The 15,699-nt window shown below is 42.3% G+C and overlaps 1 protein-coding gene across 1 annotated transcript in view; it reads right to left on the bottom strand.

The window, feature by feature from the left end:
- Nucleotides 1–15,699, bottom strand: part of AGBL1 (AGBL carboxypeptidase 1) — a 267,534-nt gene that overhangs the window by 16,544 nt on the left and 235,291 nt on the right. The window lies entirely within an intron of this gene.

The raw sequence follows: 15,699 nt of genomic DNA on the forward strand, positions 1-15,699 counted from the left end.
ATGGACCTGTCTGCTTTAAGGGCAGTGCTGAGACTGAGAGCCTCAAAATGAGCATCCCTGGCACAGAGCTGAGCAACCAACAAAAGGAGACATCCTGCCAAAGCACAGATTAGAAAATTAGTTATGGAGGTGAACAAAACGGCAGCTGGTGCAGAATTTCAATGGGGATACAAAAAACCTCAGTCTAGAACACAGCAAGGAAATGAGCTCCCTGTGAAGCTCAGCAGAGGTGTGAAGTAAGGAAGGAGACACAGAGAAGGTGGAAAGATGTAAAGTATTAAAGCACCTGCACTGCTCAGATGCTGGACTCCAGCAGTGCCCAGGACTGCTGATCACAGGAGCTACAATAATATTTGCCTCCTTGGAAAGGCTCTCAGTTTGATCAGCATCTGCCAAGTGTAGGAATAAGCTGAGAGCCTAGCAGGAACAGGGCTCTTGCCCAAAGCCTTTTGCAGGAGAACAGGATATTCCATACCAGGACACTCAGTAGCTCACCAAGGTCAATAAAGCAGCTGAGGACAGTTGGGAGTGGGGTTACCACAGGGCCTTGTGGGGTGCAGCAGCAACGTGGGACAGACACACCCCTAAGGTCAGGCTTTGTCCAGTACAACACAATGGTGGAAATAATTTTGAAATGTGTTATTCCTTGGTAAGGCTGGATACAAAATGGGGAGCTCATATCCAGATTGTGGCCTTTTTCCAGTTCTGAAATCCAAACATTATATATTCTGGTTTCCTTATCCAGTGTTGCTTCAGTGCTTAATTATCTACCTGCTGGCCTGGCCTTTTCTGCCATACTGGTGTCAGACCATCACTGATGTGCCTATCAGGGTGAAACGAGCTCTGAACTGGGTGATAAATTGTTGTTTTTGCTGCAGCTGCTCACATCTCGTAAATGTTTAAACAGTATAATCACACACATCTCTAGTAGCTGCTTGGTTATGTTTATTTTGGATGAGGTGCTATGAAGTTCCTTAGATGTGTGTGTCAAATATTCATAGATGGCAGGCTACTGAAATATTTTTCTTTAGTATTTATTTATAGACTTTATTTATCAACAGAATCAATCTTCACGTTCCCAGATGCAACATTACTTCTTGCCTTACCCATTTTTCCCAGACACTGCCTGTCTATCTCACAATATCCCTCTCCCTGCAACATCTATTCACAGAATATCTGTGCAAGGTATCTTCCCATGGGTACTCACAGCATCCATCTCTTTAATTCCAACCATATATCCATCTAATGCTCGTCATCTCTCTGAAGCACTTGCTCTCTCTCTCTCCTCTCACCATCTCTTTATCTAGGCTATGGTATCTGTCTCTCTGTTGTGATTCTCTATCCCTTCCTCTCAGTCACTCACCAGGGTATAATTATGGATTTTGGACCGCAAGAGGTTTTTCCTTTTTTTTTTATTTCCTCCCCAAATTGGGCTCACAAATCACCGGTTAATTTATTTGTTTTTATGCAAAGGCTGGATGTGAGAAATGAACTCCAGAAGGGTACAAGTGCCTTTGGGTCAAAGCCTCTTTCCCAGGCTTTTTTGCTTCCCTGCTGTGTGTGAACTGTTCACTGCTGTGAGAGCTGCTGTTATCTGAGAAACTCATCTTCAAACAAAGATGCTGCAGTGACTACTGCCTCCCTGTTCTCTTCCTCTTTTCCCTTTCCAATTCCCTTTTTCTCCTATTCCCTTTTTCTCCTCCCATGTTTCCTCTCTTCCCTCTCCCCAGTACTTCGCATCCACTACTTCAAGCTTTTCCCTTCCCTTCTTTTGTCTGCTTGGTATTCCGAGGACGACAAGTGAAAGTCCCTCCCTATTAAAAATTCACTGTCAAATAAATATTAAAGCAGGCAGGAAAATCCAGTTGGCTCTGTGTGATTTATCATCTGCAACACAAGACCCAGGTTTACCCACTTCACAGGGACACGAAGGACTTGGTGACCCCCAGCTCTTAGAAACCCCATGATGGGGACAGATTCCCTCCTCACCATCAGCCTGAATGAGATGGGTAGGGCAGGAGAGGAAGAATGTAAAAACTAAAACCTCTTTTTATTTTTTTTTTCCTACTTTTTTTCTCTTACAGAAAAATTGACACAAAAACTGTACAAAAAGTTATCAGGTCTCATGGAAATTACTGGACAGGAGAGGAAAGGAAAAAAAAAAAAGGAAAGAAAAAGAAAGAAAGCAGAGAAAACTCTATGAAAGGAGGGAGAGAAAAGCTTCCATGTCTCTGGTTTTGGTTCCCTGTGCAAAGAGCCCAGCATTTCATAATTTTTCTTCAGGCAGGGCCAGTATGGTTCAACAGCAGAATAAAACATGCAATAATTAATTAATAGGTTCACAGTTTTATGGATAGATTTAACTCTCCCTTATTTAGAGCTGCTGGAAAAGACTGAGACAGATGCAAAGCACAACAACATGAATTAACTGGTATCAACATGGAAGGAGAAAATACTATTTTCACTGAAGTGAGCAAATTTGCTGATAGCTTACGGACTTCAGAGGGGACCCAGATTTAATTTGAAGAGTAAAGATATTTCCCCTCCCACCACAGTCTGCCATGCCTGTGTGAGCTATAGGATAGCTAGCCTGTGCCTTAGTTCCTTCACAGCAAAGGATGGGAATAACTGTGCTCCCAGCAGTGGCAATCTGCCAAATGATGACTAACTCTTAGAGAAGAGGAGTCAATACAGCTTTCAGAGGAGGAGGCAGAAGAAAAACCCACCACTCCTTTCCCCTATATTGATTGGGACTGCCTAATAGTGTTTTAAACATGCAACATCCATGAAGGAGACACAAGCTGTGAGTGGGCAAAGCTTCTACACAGGAGCAGCCCATGAACATACCAACAGGTGTGATGTGCTTGTCTCGTAGAGAAAGAAGCTTCTTCCATGCCCAGACCTACAGCCAGGAGCAGAGCAAGAGGCAAGGAAGAGAGAAAATGGAGAATGTTGAGGTCAGGGCTCAGCTGCTCAGGAGGTTTTGTGTCTCTCCTCATGTTCACCCTTACCATGGTGGGAAGACCCAGTATGAACCACTGGAACAGGATGTGGAGGCGCTCCAAAGGTAGATCAGAAAGAACAATCCATCTTGCCTGACTTGTCTAATTTACTTATTGTGAGCAGATGGGTTATGAGGTCTGCCATCAGTGATGAATTATACTCATGATAAGTCATTCCCAGCTAATGAGGATCCATTATCATTATCTGCTAAGGAAGAGTAACGGCTTGCCAAGACAGAGTGGGGGTTTCACAGTTTCCAGGGAGAATATTCTGGGCTGGTAGCCACCTGGCTATTGAATTTTCAGGAAACTGAAAGCTTTCCAAGATGGATACCTTCTGCTTGTTTCAAGCCTTGGTTTTTAATTTCTTTGGGCAAGTTTAGGAGAGGGAATGTAAAAGGAGGTGGTGGAGGAGGAGGAAGTGAGGGAAAATAGTAGTAACTGTGTCTGATAAGACTGTGATTAAATCAAGGTCTCACTTTAATTACACTGCATTTAAATAAATTTTGCCTAGTAAGTAATTGTAATTAAACTGCAATTAAACATGTATTTATATCACCATTTCCTCCCCTGCACAGCTGTCTGTTTCCACCTCCTGTTGTTGCTGTCTACCTGCCAAAGCCTCTGAATTATCATGAGGGATTTTACATTTCCTTGGACTTCCTGGAGGAGATCTTGTGGGGGGAAAGGTTTGAGGCTCCCCCACAAGAAGCTAAAAGGAACTTCTGTTTTCAAGCTGTGTTGGAAGAATGGTGCAGCTGATGCTGTGATAAATGAGACCTGAGGAAAATGTTGAGAGGGGCAAAGGTATGAATGAAAGGAAGTAAATACCTCTTTTCCTCTCAGAGGAACGGGAAAAGAGACACATTTTCACCTCTTTGAAACTTCTTCACATTTGGGCTAGAAGTGAAAGTATCCTCCTTGCCTTCTTCAGAGCACCATTGTTATGAGTTTCTTTCCTAAGGCCCCAAATCTGTTTACAGCATCAAGTTTGTGCATTCTTTTACATTATCTGGAGGAAAAGAGCTCACTTACCTACACAGCTGCAGGTGAGAGTCCAGACCTCAGAATACAACTCTTGAGCTCTGTTTTAAGCTTTTTAGGAGTATTCACTGAGTCTAACTGTGTCTCAGTTTCCTTTATTTGCTGCTCTGAGCTCCCCACATGTAACAACCCTACAGATGGTCTTTAAAGTTTACTGCAGTTCTCAACAATTGGGTTAGGAAAGTCTGTTATGGAAAAACAGGAGGTTCTAGCTATTTGAAATGAAAGCTAGTTCCTGTCAGGAACCTGAAGGCAGTAAGGAAAGGAGAAACAAAAGAAGAAATAAACAGCTGAAGGGAGAGTGATAAAAATGAGGAGGTGAACATATCACAGCAGGAAGAATGCCCAGGGCTAACGAAAGCAAACTGGTTTCTCTGCCTTACCTCCCTCCTCATCAGAGATGATGGAAAACATCTCCATTTGTGCCTTTGCTCTCACGAAGCTCTAATTAAGGGGCTGGAGAAATACCACCGTCACCCTCATCTGTTTGTGCTCAGTCGCTGAAAGGACACCATGCATCTCCCTGACAGGTAGTCATTACAGCAGGCTATGGGCACCCCTCCTCCCAGCAGAGCCCCAGCCCTCACTTAAACACCTCCAAGGAGATCCTCAATGGGCTCCTGGTGCTCCAGGGAGGTGAGCCATGGAGCCCTTATCATCATGGAAATCACTGCTGGCAGGGAAAGGGCAGCTGGTGGGGCAGAGACTGCATTCTGGACATGTTGCTTCAAAAGACACACAGCAAATGGGAGAATCTATATGTACAAATGTACAATATCTAGAAGTGCATGTGGGTGCAATGTATACAATAAAAAAAATATTAATTGTTATCCAAAATTAGTTAAACAAATCTATTTCGTTATTGACAATTTCCGTGTGACTGCTGTGTCACACTCTTTCACTCCTCTCTTCCTTCAGACATTTCTGTTTTCTCTCTGATTAACTGGTCTCAGGAAGGTCCTTATGGCAGTCTTGGGTGAAAAGAAAAACCAGAACAAGCATCTCAAGCTTGATTTTCTGATGTGACCAATAGTCAGCCTGATCTGGAGTAATCTGTCACGTCAAAGAATATAGATCCCAACTCTGGGACTGTCTTTTCAAACCTTTCTTTAATCTATAACCTCAGTTCTACTCTCATAAATAGGAGACAAAAGCAATGCTGCTGGAGTGATATTTATCAGAAGAATGATTGGACATTACTTTCCCTGCAGACTCACTCTGGAATCATTGTTTATTTATTGGTTTGTCAACAATATCTTTCACTCATAAACAGTCTGATCTTAATGGTATCCTTTCCACTTTCTAAATCAAAATGGGAGGAAACCCCCAAGGCTGTCATCACCCACAGTTTCCCCACACAGCATCTTTTTTAATCAGGAGCCAGGGAAAGAAATGCCACCATTTTAAGGGTACACGAACTGCTGCCCTTTCCCTTTGGCAAAATGCTGTGCACAAACCATCGAGTACATGACGACTTTCAGTTTGATTCAGCTCAACTTATAGGTGCAGTCAAAGGAGGAAAATGACTGTCATAGGTCAAAGCCCAAACCTTCCTTTCTCTTTAATGGCTTTGTGACTGCCTCAGGCTTTTTGTTTTCACTTACAGTGAACTCCAATCTGCCAGCAATTTTGTTCTGCTATTAGACAGATGGAATAATGTGAACAATTATCACCTCTGTGTGCATTCTCTGTTTCTCTTTTGATGTAAATAGATCTATTTGCAATCACGGATGGCCTTCAACCCCTTTAAAAGAGACCTAAGACAGATCTTTTAGAAAGGAGGCTTAGACAAGAGTCTCCTGAACATTTGGGGCTCAGTGGAGATTTTCTAGAACCATCTGGATGCAATCCTTTGCAATGTGCTCCAGCCCGACCCTGCTTTAGCAGGGAGGTGTATGATCCACAGATCACCCACAGTGGTCTCTTCAACCCAGCATGGACAGAGGTTTTTAAGAGAAAATCTCATTTCCACCTGTGCCTGCCTGTCCCATCCACCAGCCACTGGATCCAGGCTGGGCTGCCCCTGCTGAGTGCACACTCAGTCACTTCCACAGCTGAACACTCACCACGAATCCTCACTTTGGCTGATTTACTGGAATCAAAACAGACCATGATTAAAAATGAGATCAGCATCCCTTCCCTTGTGGATTATTTGTAGGCAGCACTAACAGAGCTGTTTCAATGCAGGGGCTATTTTCCTCTCAATGGTGCCCTAAACTGGTCATTTTTACACACCACAGCATGATTGACATTCCCAGTCCGAGCAAAAAATGTTTTGCTGATTTAGCCATGGAAGGAAGAAGGATCTAATTTTGAGCAAAATCCAGATATTCAGTCTGAAATCTCAGAGAGGAAAGCAGCGAGAGGAGGGGGAAAAGCAGAAGAGAAAACCTCAAAAGGTAGAGGCAGAATGCTGTGAGACATTATCCTTCATTCAGCATGCAGATGAGTTTGCCAGGCAGGAAGCAATATGGAGAAAAGGTGTCTGAGGCATCACATGCCATCTCTGCTGCCACTCACACACTTTAATTACCCCTAAATCAAGTGCAATAGCTTCCCCAGCCCTGAAATGCACGCTGCCTGTCTCCTTATACACATAATAAGGCCTGCAGGGATTTCAGAGACTTTACCCTTGCACGTCTCATTGCTCTGATCCTGAGGCTTCTTTTAGCATAAAATCAGCAGAAAAGCACTGAGAGGCACAGCCTTATTTTAACAAATCCCTGTCCTGCTTGCCAAACCTTCCTGAGTCAGTGCATGCCCAGGACTGTGATTTGGATTCTCTTGCACAGGGTGTATTTGTGTACTGCTGTTTCCATATGTCATCCTGCTCTTGCTTTGCTGCTCCTAACTCCACTGGTACCTACACAAGGAAGGAGTCCCAGCAGAAAATCTGCAGTATTTCTAATTTACATGAGATTTCTAGGAATGGGCAAGACCTTTTGGAAGGAAAAAAGAGAAGAATCTCCAAACATTTGTCCCCTTCCCAGCTACAAATCAAAATTAGCTCCTCCTAGGGAAATTAAGGTCACAAAAATTTAGCTGAGCTCTCTTTTTTTTTTTATTTCTTTCCTATTTCTATCTCTGGTTCTTGGCCTTCAATTTGTTAATTACTGTGGGTGACATCCAAGGAGAAATGTTCAAAATGAAGTATTAAACACTATGAGAGGGGAATTAGTCTCAGCCACTACAGTGGCATCTGGTTTAAACTAAATTTTGTGGCTGCTCCTCAAATCTATGAAGGGAGACAAATGATACATTGCAACCATAGGTAAATAAAGTTAATAATTTGATCATCTTTCAGCCACCTCTTACTCTCTTCATGAACTACAGAGGAAGGTAGGTAACCAGCTCTATTTAGACACTCAGATTTTACAGCCAAAGGCTATATTTTGCAAAGGTTTGTGCTGCTGAGAAAACATGCCCCAAGGAGAAGTTTGAGAAGAGATAGATGAAGGACATTAAAATGGTCAATGAAGAAAGAGATGAGCCTAAACTATTAAATCCATATATTCCTGCAAAGTTCAACTCCAGGGCTGTCTGAGCATCCTGAATTTTGGATATATATCACTGAAATAGGGAAGGTCTAGGACAGGCAAAAGATAAGTAGAAAAAACCTGTGTTTTGCTTAGGTGTTTATTGGCTTTTCTTGGCAAGAACAATGAGTGCATCACCCACAATGCAGAGTGAGAGCAATTCTTCTCCCAAAACCTTGCACAGGAGTGGGCTGGAATATAAAAGCAGCATGATCATATATTAAGGGGCAATATAGTGTTATCCTGAAAATTTCATACTGTTAGTAAATTATGGTCTTACCAAGAACCATAGTATGTGGTTTGCTGGCTCAGCCTTGTAGGATTTTTGTTGTCCCATCTGAATATAAGGAGATGATCCAGAGCCAGGTTGAGCAGTCCTTGAGGAGGACACCTGGGATAAACACAGTTCCAGTGGAAGGTGTGGGCTGGGGCTTTGAGTTTGTTTTGTGAATAAATGGAACCAGAAGGCTGCCACCTGCTTGGGATGCATTTGAAAGGAGGGAGAAAGATAAACGTTGCAGGAGCTTATGATATCATAAAAACCTTATTCTTTAACTTGATTCTTGTCTTGGAGACACCCAGACACCCACAGGAAACTATTTACAGGAGGGATCTGAGAAAGGAAAGGGCAAGGAATTAGGGCATCTTTTCTACAACCAGTATAAAAGAAAGTGCATTAGAATGTGGGGGATGCAAAAAGGTTTTGAAAACTGCTTCAAAAAAAAAAAAAATTAGATTGTAGCAGCTCTATTGGTACCTGGCTTTTCCCTGTTAAACAAAACTCTAGCCCCTTCCCATTATAAATCTAGTTTAAAGCTCTCCAGCCAGCTTGTTGACCAAGACCCTCTTGCACACTTGGTCATTTTGTGCCCATGCCCAAAACCTGAAGAGGAAGAGGAGTGTTGGGGGAGGATGTCAGTTCTCTCACAGTCGTGTGAACAGTCACCATACTCACAGGCCACATTCTCATTATATCTCTCTGCTGCTACCACTACTTCCCTTCTGACAGCATTCTATCCACACTAAAATAATTGAACATAGGGAGAAAATGGGGAGCTCACTCATGATGTGGAAAGCAGCCTGGTGTGGCTTTCAAGAACTCACTGAACCTACAGGTAAAATCCATCACCTGCAGTTGTGTTCAGTTCTGGTTCTGAAGTTCTGTCACCTGAACACCAGCACTGCACTGACCCCTGTGTTTTTCAGGTACCCACTGGTACCTGACTCAAATATTTCCCTTCTTGTTTGTCTCAGAAATGCTGAGCACAGTGTGAAAAATCAGCAAGAGCAAGGAATTCTCAGCAAATTTGAAAACAATGCCACAGGGAGGTAAATATCTCAGGCAGGAATGAGCCGCCAAACATCAGCTCCTTGACTCCTTTGAATATTTTGTTTCTTATTTTTATGTATGCACGTGCTGTAAAGCCTGTTTATCTGTTTGCTTCTTGCCCAATGAATCTCCAAAGCCTCCTGTGCCTCAGCTATGATTCATTTCTGAACGAATTCATGAAAGGCAAATAGCATGTTTCCAGACCCACACACTTGTCTGATATTACTGGGCACTTCATCATCTGGAGGAAATTTTTTCCCACTTGTCTCAATCTTCCCTTTCCCCTCATACATGCAAAGCCATTGCCCCTGTATGCTGACCACTCAGAGATTACAAATCATTTTAAGTGGAGGAGAGGTTGAGCCCCAGCTTTGTGCTGGCTGCATTTTGTTTAAGTTGCTCGTGCTGTTCCAACATCTGTCATATCCTCCACAGCAGTGCAATCAAACTGTCAGGGCTGAGTGAAGTTTTGCTGATCCAATCTGCTCCTTCTGTGATTCCTGTCAAAGGCATCAGGAGGTGGCAGATACAGTTGTGTGCTCTTTAAACAACAGATCTTTATTTCTGCACATTAAAGGAACTGTTATTGTTTGTTTCTTTTAAGCTCACAAAGCGTGCTCAGATGTGGCCGCAGTCACAAACCAGGCTGCACTTCCCAGATTCCTCTGCACTCCCATGGGTCCCCAGTTTCACCTCCCACCTTCTCTTGAGAGGACAGAACATATAAATATCTCTCAGTCTTGCTGGGCTCTGTAATTCCACAACACATCTTGGAGCACCTAGGAGGGAGTTACTTTGTGGATCCTGTATTATTATTAATGAGGTAATTAAACCAAAGAGTTGTATGGAAAGGGGAAGAGTCATATTTTAACAAGCTCCCTTCTGGATACTGCACTATGAGTTGCCAGAGAAATGTTATTCCCTCTTAACTATACCAAAAGGATCTGATACTAATTGATATTATTGATACAAATATCACTAATCACCTTGACTAAAAGGACAGGATGTTCTTTCATCATTTAAAAAGTATGTACCCTTTGATGTACCATAATAACCAAAAGAATTTGGGGAAAAAAAATATTCCATTTGGGCTCTGTTAATATGCAGCATGTATTTTTAATCAGCTTTCCAGCATGATGCACCTTTTCACACTTCTGACTGAAACCTTAAACTCGTGCTGTGAAATGGAAACTTAGGGTTTTATCATTTCATAAAAGGAACCTGAATCTGAGGTGAATCATATGGTCCTGCCCCATTTCTGTGCTGGCCTCATAGCCTATGGCTTTCCCATCAGGGCAGAAAGTCTTCTAATTACAGCAAAGCACCAATGGAAAATGAAACCTAGGATGCCATTGTGCCCTCTTCTCTAATACTTGTATTGGCTGGTGACTCCTGCTGCGATGAAAAATCTGGTTCAGAAATGCTTTGATTCATTAAAGAAAAAATGTAAAAAAAAAAAAAAGATAAAAACTCTAAGGTGACAGATTTTTGCTCCCTAATACATTTGCTTCTTTAAAAATCTCGGTTTCCAAACCTGACAGGAAAACATTATTCAACTTTCCATGATTTGTTTTTACCCCCATCAAAAGCATCCCAGCCCAGGACTGGATTATTCTGCCTTGAACAAAAAAGAAATCTGAAATTCCTGGCAGAGAGGGATCCTGTCTTGCCTATAGGCATGAAATAGGATTGGCTCCAACTTCCAGCTGGATACAGAATCCCAAAATACACACCAAGTAAACCCATAGATTTATGAGAAATTAAACCCATGAGCCCAAATGCACAAGGCTCAGGGCTCTGAAAATCCCACATGGTATGTGGTTGCCATCACTAGGAGCTGTTCTCTTTTACCTTCTTCAGTGGCTGTTCTGTAACCCCCCCTTTCCAGTTAAAAGTTCACAATAGATCCCAAGGAGGGTCCCAAAGAAATGAAATTAAAGGAATGAGCACTCAGAGCATGCTTCTGAAAATCTATTTTACCTAAGCAAATACTGTATAATAATAATAATTCCAAGGTACTGGAAAAGTGAATGGCAGCCCTTCAATGACCTCGAAGCTGAGCAGGTTGGTTCTGCCTGGGAGGGATTTTGCAGCCACTGGTTGCACATCTCCTCACACGGTGTTAACAACTCAGCCTTACTCCAGTTGTTGCTGAAATTTCTTTTGGATCATATCTGTGTTGTATGATGGAGTCCAATTGTGAGCTTTTTGGCAGCTCTATAGACTACTAAGTCTCCGCTAATTTGATTTCTTGTCTGAGAGTATACATCTTTAGGGAATTTACTGCTTGCTCATCTCTGAGTTCCAGTAATATGGCACAAACAAAAACAAAATCCAGGGATGACTTATAACAAGAATTTTGCTGGTCACAGGACTTCTCCTTATAAACAGGATCCATTAGACCAGATGAAATGAAAAAGCAGTCAGGGACAAAAAATTGCAGTCTCTGAGAAGTAACCACTCTCTGAGGAAGAGAAAACTGTATTAACAATTTTGACTAAAAAGATGAATTCTCAACCATTATCTCAAGCAGAACTTTTAGCAGTGCACCCATCTTACACTGTAAATGAAATGGAGTTTGGAAAATTAAATAGAAAATGGGAATCTGTGGTCCACAAGGAAAGGGAAATAAAAACATTCTCAAACTTTTTTTTTTTCCATATTGGAAAAGAGGAAATTAAATCTGAGTTGGCCAATTAGCCCCCACAGTCCCCAAAGGCAAGACAAGATCTTTTTTGCAGGAAAGCCTTGAGGTGAAGCCAATTCAATTAATTTCCACGGCAAAACTGTCAAGATCCAAAAAACTAGGTGGAATAATGAACTGATTAAAACTTGTAATTGCAATTCAATGGATGAAACCATTAATCACAGAGATGGCAACATTCTCTCTTTTCAAGACTGTGCTCGGATGAGTTGCCAACAAAAGGGATTGTAGGAATAAAGGGATAACACAAACTGGAAAAGGAGCATCCTGACAGAAAATTGTGTGGTTCCATGACTGACGAGAGGAAAAGAACAACCTTCCCTAGACAATAAAAGAGTATTAAAAAAAAAGTTTAGGAGTATTTTATTCTTGTTCTTGATTACTTAGCTCTCAGTTGTTTACATCACTCAGCCTGAGTGCCAATGATGCAGTGAACACTCAAATCATACTCAAAGTCATTTCACCTTTAATTTAATGAGTTTCTAACATATTCCTCTTACTTTTTTCTCTTTCCCAGCCCTCCACTGCAGGTGCCTTGGCCTCATCCCCATTGTGCTGACCAGCTGCTGGTGCTGCTCCCAGAGCAGGAGCTCAGGAGAGGGGAGGCCAGGCAGCTCCACACCTCCACCATCCACCATCCACACCCTCTGCTGCTTCCCAGCTGCTGCAGATGGTGCCAAAGCAGAGGGGACCAGTAAAACCAACCCCACTTCCCCTCAAACAAAACCTTATTTTAATCAAAGGCATTATTTTTATCTAAGCTTTCGGAGATAACTCCCCAGCTCGGACGAGTCACGCCATGACTTTTCATCACCTAAACTTTAACCCAACTTATTTCTCTCCTGCTACTCTTTCAAGATTAAGGCACCATGATGAAGCTCAAGAGGTCAGCAAAGTCCCTCACCCTGTGTTTTGTCAGCCCAGGTTTTTGCCTTGGCTGGCTCCTCTATACCCTCTCTCTGAAGGGAAGGGTTAGACTGGGGTGTCCCCTAAGCTGCTCAAAGTGTCAGCCAGGCTGGAGTGAGAGCTGACAGGATGATAAAGGGAAGTGGGTGGTGACACAGAGGGTCAGAAGAGGTCTAAAAATCCTGCATTGTACCAAGTGTACACTGCACATAAAACCGACCAGGAAATTAAATACAGAGCATGATAAGAAGGCACCACTGCATTCATGCCAAACCAGAATGGAAATTAGCAGAAGAGGAAAAAAACTGGATGTCACTTCATTTTGGTAGTTGATTTTTTTGGTGTGTAATATTTCCTGATGGGTTGGATACCATTTAACTTAAAATTCCAATGATGTCTACAGATTTTGCAATTATCAATGGCACCACTAAGTGGCTATTTTACAAGCAAGGAAGGTTCAAACCAGGGACATGAAAATATTTCTGCTGGGAAGAAGGAATGTGAAGAAATAGGGTGAGAATGAGCGAAAGCTCCTCTCAGCTCAACAGATTCTTCCCCTGGAGAGCCCTGGAGAAGCAAAGCTTAATTAATTGGAGCACCATTGAAGCTCTGCAAAGAAAAAAGCCTATTAAGTCATGTGCTCCAGCCTCCAGAGCACGGCCCAATTCCCACTGAGCTATCCAGAACAGGGCTCAGTGTCTCTGGGGGTGAGATTTCTGGAAATCCTGACTCATTGAAGCTCTTGTGCTCTCAGAAGCAAAAGAACTCCGACAACTTCGGGAAGGAAAAGGCAAAACTGCACATCTCATGGTCTGCAAGAGCCTTTTCAAGGACTGGGTCTTTGCTTAAGGAATAAAGTAGAAGACATGAGAAAAGTAGAAGCTGAAAGAAGGACAGAGGATTTTCACCTTCTCTTTGGCACTAATCAAATTCATTATTCCCTCCAAAATATGTTTCCAATCAGAAGACTGCTCTTTATTTCAGATGTGAGAGCTGCAGGGATTGGTTACAGGTAGATTTTCTGTCTCTCACAAATTATTGCAGGCAACAGAAATGCAGCTACATACAAACAAGCAAGATCTGAGCTGTTTGCAAAGCTTTTTTGAACTCATTGGAGACTTACCAAACAACTGCCACCCACACCACTTAAAGAGCAAATAAATGCAGCCTTGAATTAAGTGATGCTTTAATAGACTGGCTTGCTCCCTTTCCTTTTTTTTTTTTTTTTTAATTTATTTTGGAAGCTAGCTGCAACTTCCAAATCTTGCTCTTAATATGTAAAAATCCATTATTAATTTATTATTAGCTTATTTTGCCACTAATGATCCAAATGAAGACTTGCCTGTCAACTAACCCATGTCAAGAGAGATAAAAAAATATCTCTTTAACTTGATTTAAAGGCTACAGCTTCTAAGTTGTGGGAGCAGTGTGGGAGTTCAGAAGTTTTAGAAGCTCCAGGGACAGTTTAGAGGAATGGGTGCTTTTAGCATGAAAGGAGGGTGAATGATTTCCTTTGCCATAGAGAAATGAAGAGCTGCATTGAGCAAATCACATTCTGGACACAACAATGCTTCCTGGAGAACCAGATGGGAGAAAAAAAAAATAAAAAAAAAGTAAAAAAGTTCACTTATTTCCATCTGGAAATAGTGGAAATAGTCTTCTTGGCACTTAACAGAGTGGAAAGCTCCCTGCCTCCAGCCTGCCTTGAGATGCCATATTTTCAAGGTGTTCTCTGAATTGTTAGTCCTGTTTTACTGAATAACACCAACAGGATTCTCAAAGCAAGCTCCCTCCCAACAGCCTTCTATGCCACCAAATTCATCTGACCGCACTGCTGCACAGGAACCCATTTCAAGCCTTCATTTTTCCAGCAGTACAAGAGTAGCTGGGAACAAGCTACCTTGTGTTCGTCAAGGATACAGGGATGCACACAGGCAATATTTGACAGACTTGAGCTGAAAATCCAGTGTCCCATTCACTTGCCAAAACCTTGTCACATAGCCAGATCACAAGGGGTACAAGTCAAGGGAGTGGTGATATTGGACAGGCAGTGGGATGATTCTAAGATATCTGGGCATATTGAGCACTTAATATGAAATTATAGTGCTGAGATAGGGCTCTGGGGCTTCCACACCATTTACACACCCTGGAGTCTCCCTGGTTCCACTATTTTAGGATCCTGGAAAATCAACGTATTTAGGAGACAGCCAATGCCAAGATCCCTTTTTAGAGTCTCCAGACTCTGCTGTTCCCTTCCAGGTGACCTCACCAGTCTTTCTGAAACCTCCAACACTCCTGCAGGTCCCCCAGAGATCATGCTGGGATATGTTTACACTGCCTTTCACTTTTCTTCTCAAGACCTTGGCCATGTTTATTGATTTATGTTTTGTTTCCCAGCACTGTGTTTCTGCTGAAGGTGACCCCGTGCTTCCCAGACTGGAGTGTTACTCTTTCAGGGTCATGCTCTAATGCCTGCCTGGCTCCTGTAAAACATCACTCTCTGCACAGCTCCTGATGGATGTTTTGGTCAAGAGTTCTGCTTATTGCATGTCAAACATGGCTCAAAAATGAGCACAGACTGAGTGCCTTGATGAGGTGAAGCCAGGATCACATCCAAAGTTCTTTTTTTTTCCTAAAGGTCAACACATCAAGTTTTCCAAAAGGCTTTCCTATGGCTGCAATTCCAAATATTTTGCTCCGTGTAGTCAGATTTGGAAAATCATGAGTTTGTGGAAAAAGGTGTACTAAATTAGCATGGGGGAAATAGAACTTTCTACCTTCAGATCCCAAGAGGAAATCAACTTTTGTCTTTAGAAACCAACTGATCTTGCCATTTCTCAGTCTTCCAGTCTGCTTGTTGGCAACTGATAGAGCTCCACTGGAGTCAAGATTTCAGACAAAGAGTTCCTATAGGCAGGCCCAGCAACTCATATTTGAACTCTTTATTAAGGTTTTAATTTTCAAATGTATTAATATGAGAGTCATGTCACCTTTACATTTAAAATTGAGTAACCAAAGTTTTTTCATTGAGTTCAAGACTGTCAGCATCCCCTCCCAGCAGACACCACACCACTATGTGTATGTGCTATGTGTATGTGCTGTGCATACACCCACTTCACAGGGCTACCATCCTAATTCTCATTACTGAAAAACTTCTCAGACTAACTCAAACATTTC

This window comes from Melospiza melodia, chromosome 15, assembly GCF_035770615.1.
Source record: "Melospiza melodia melodia isolate bMelMel2 chromosome 15, bMelMel2.pri, whole genome shotgun sequence".
Classification (NCBI taxonomy): domain Eukaryota; kingdom Metazoa; phylum Chordata; class Aves; order Passeriformes; family Passerellidae; genus Melospiza; species Melospiza melodia.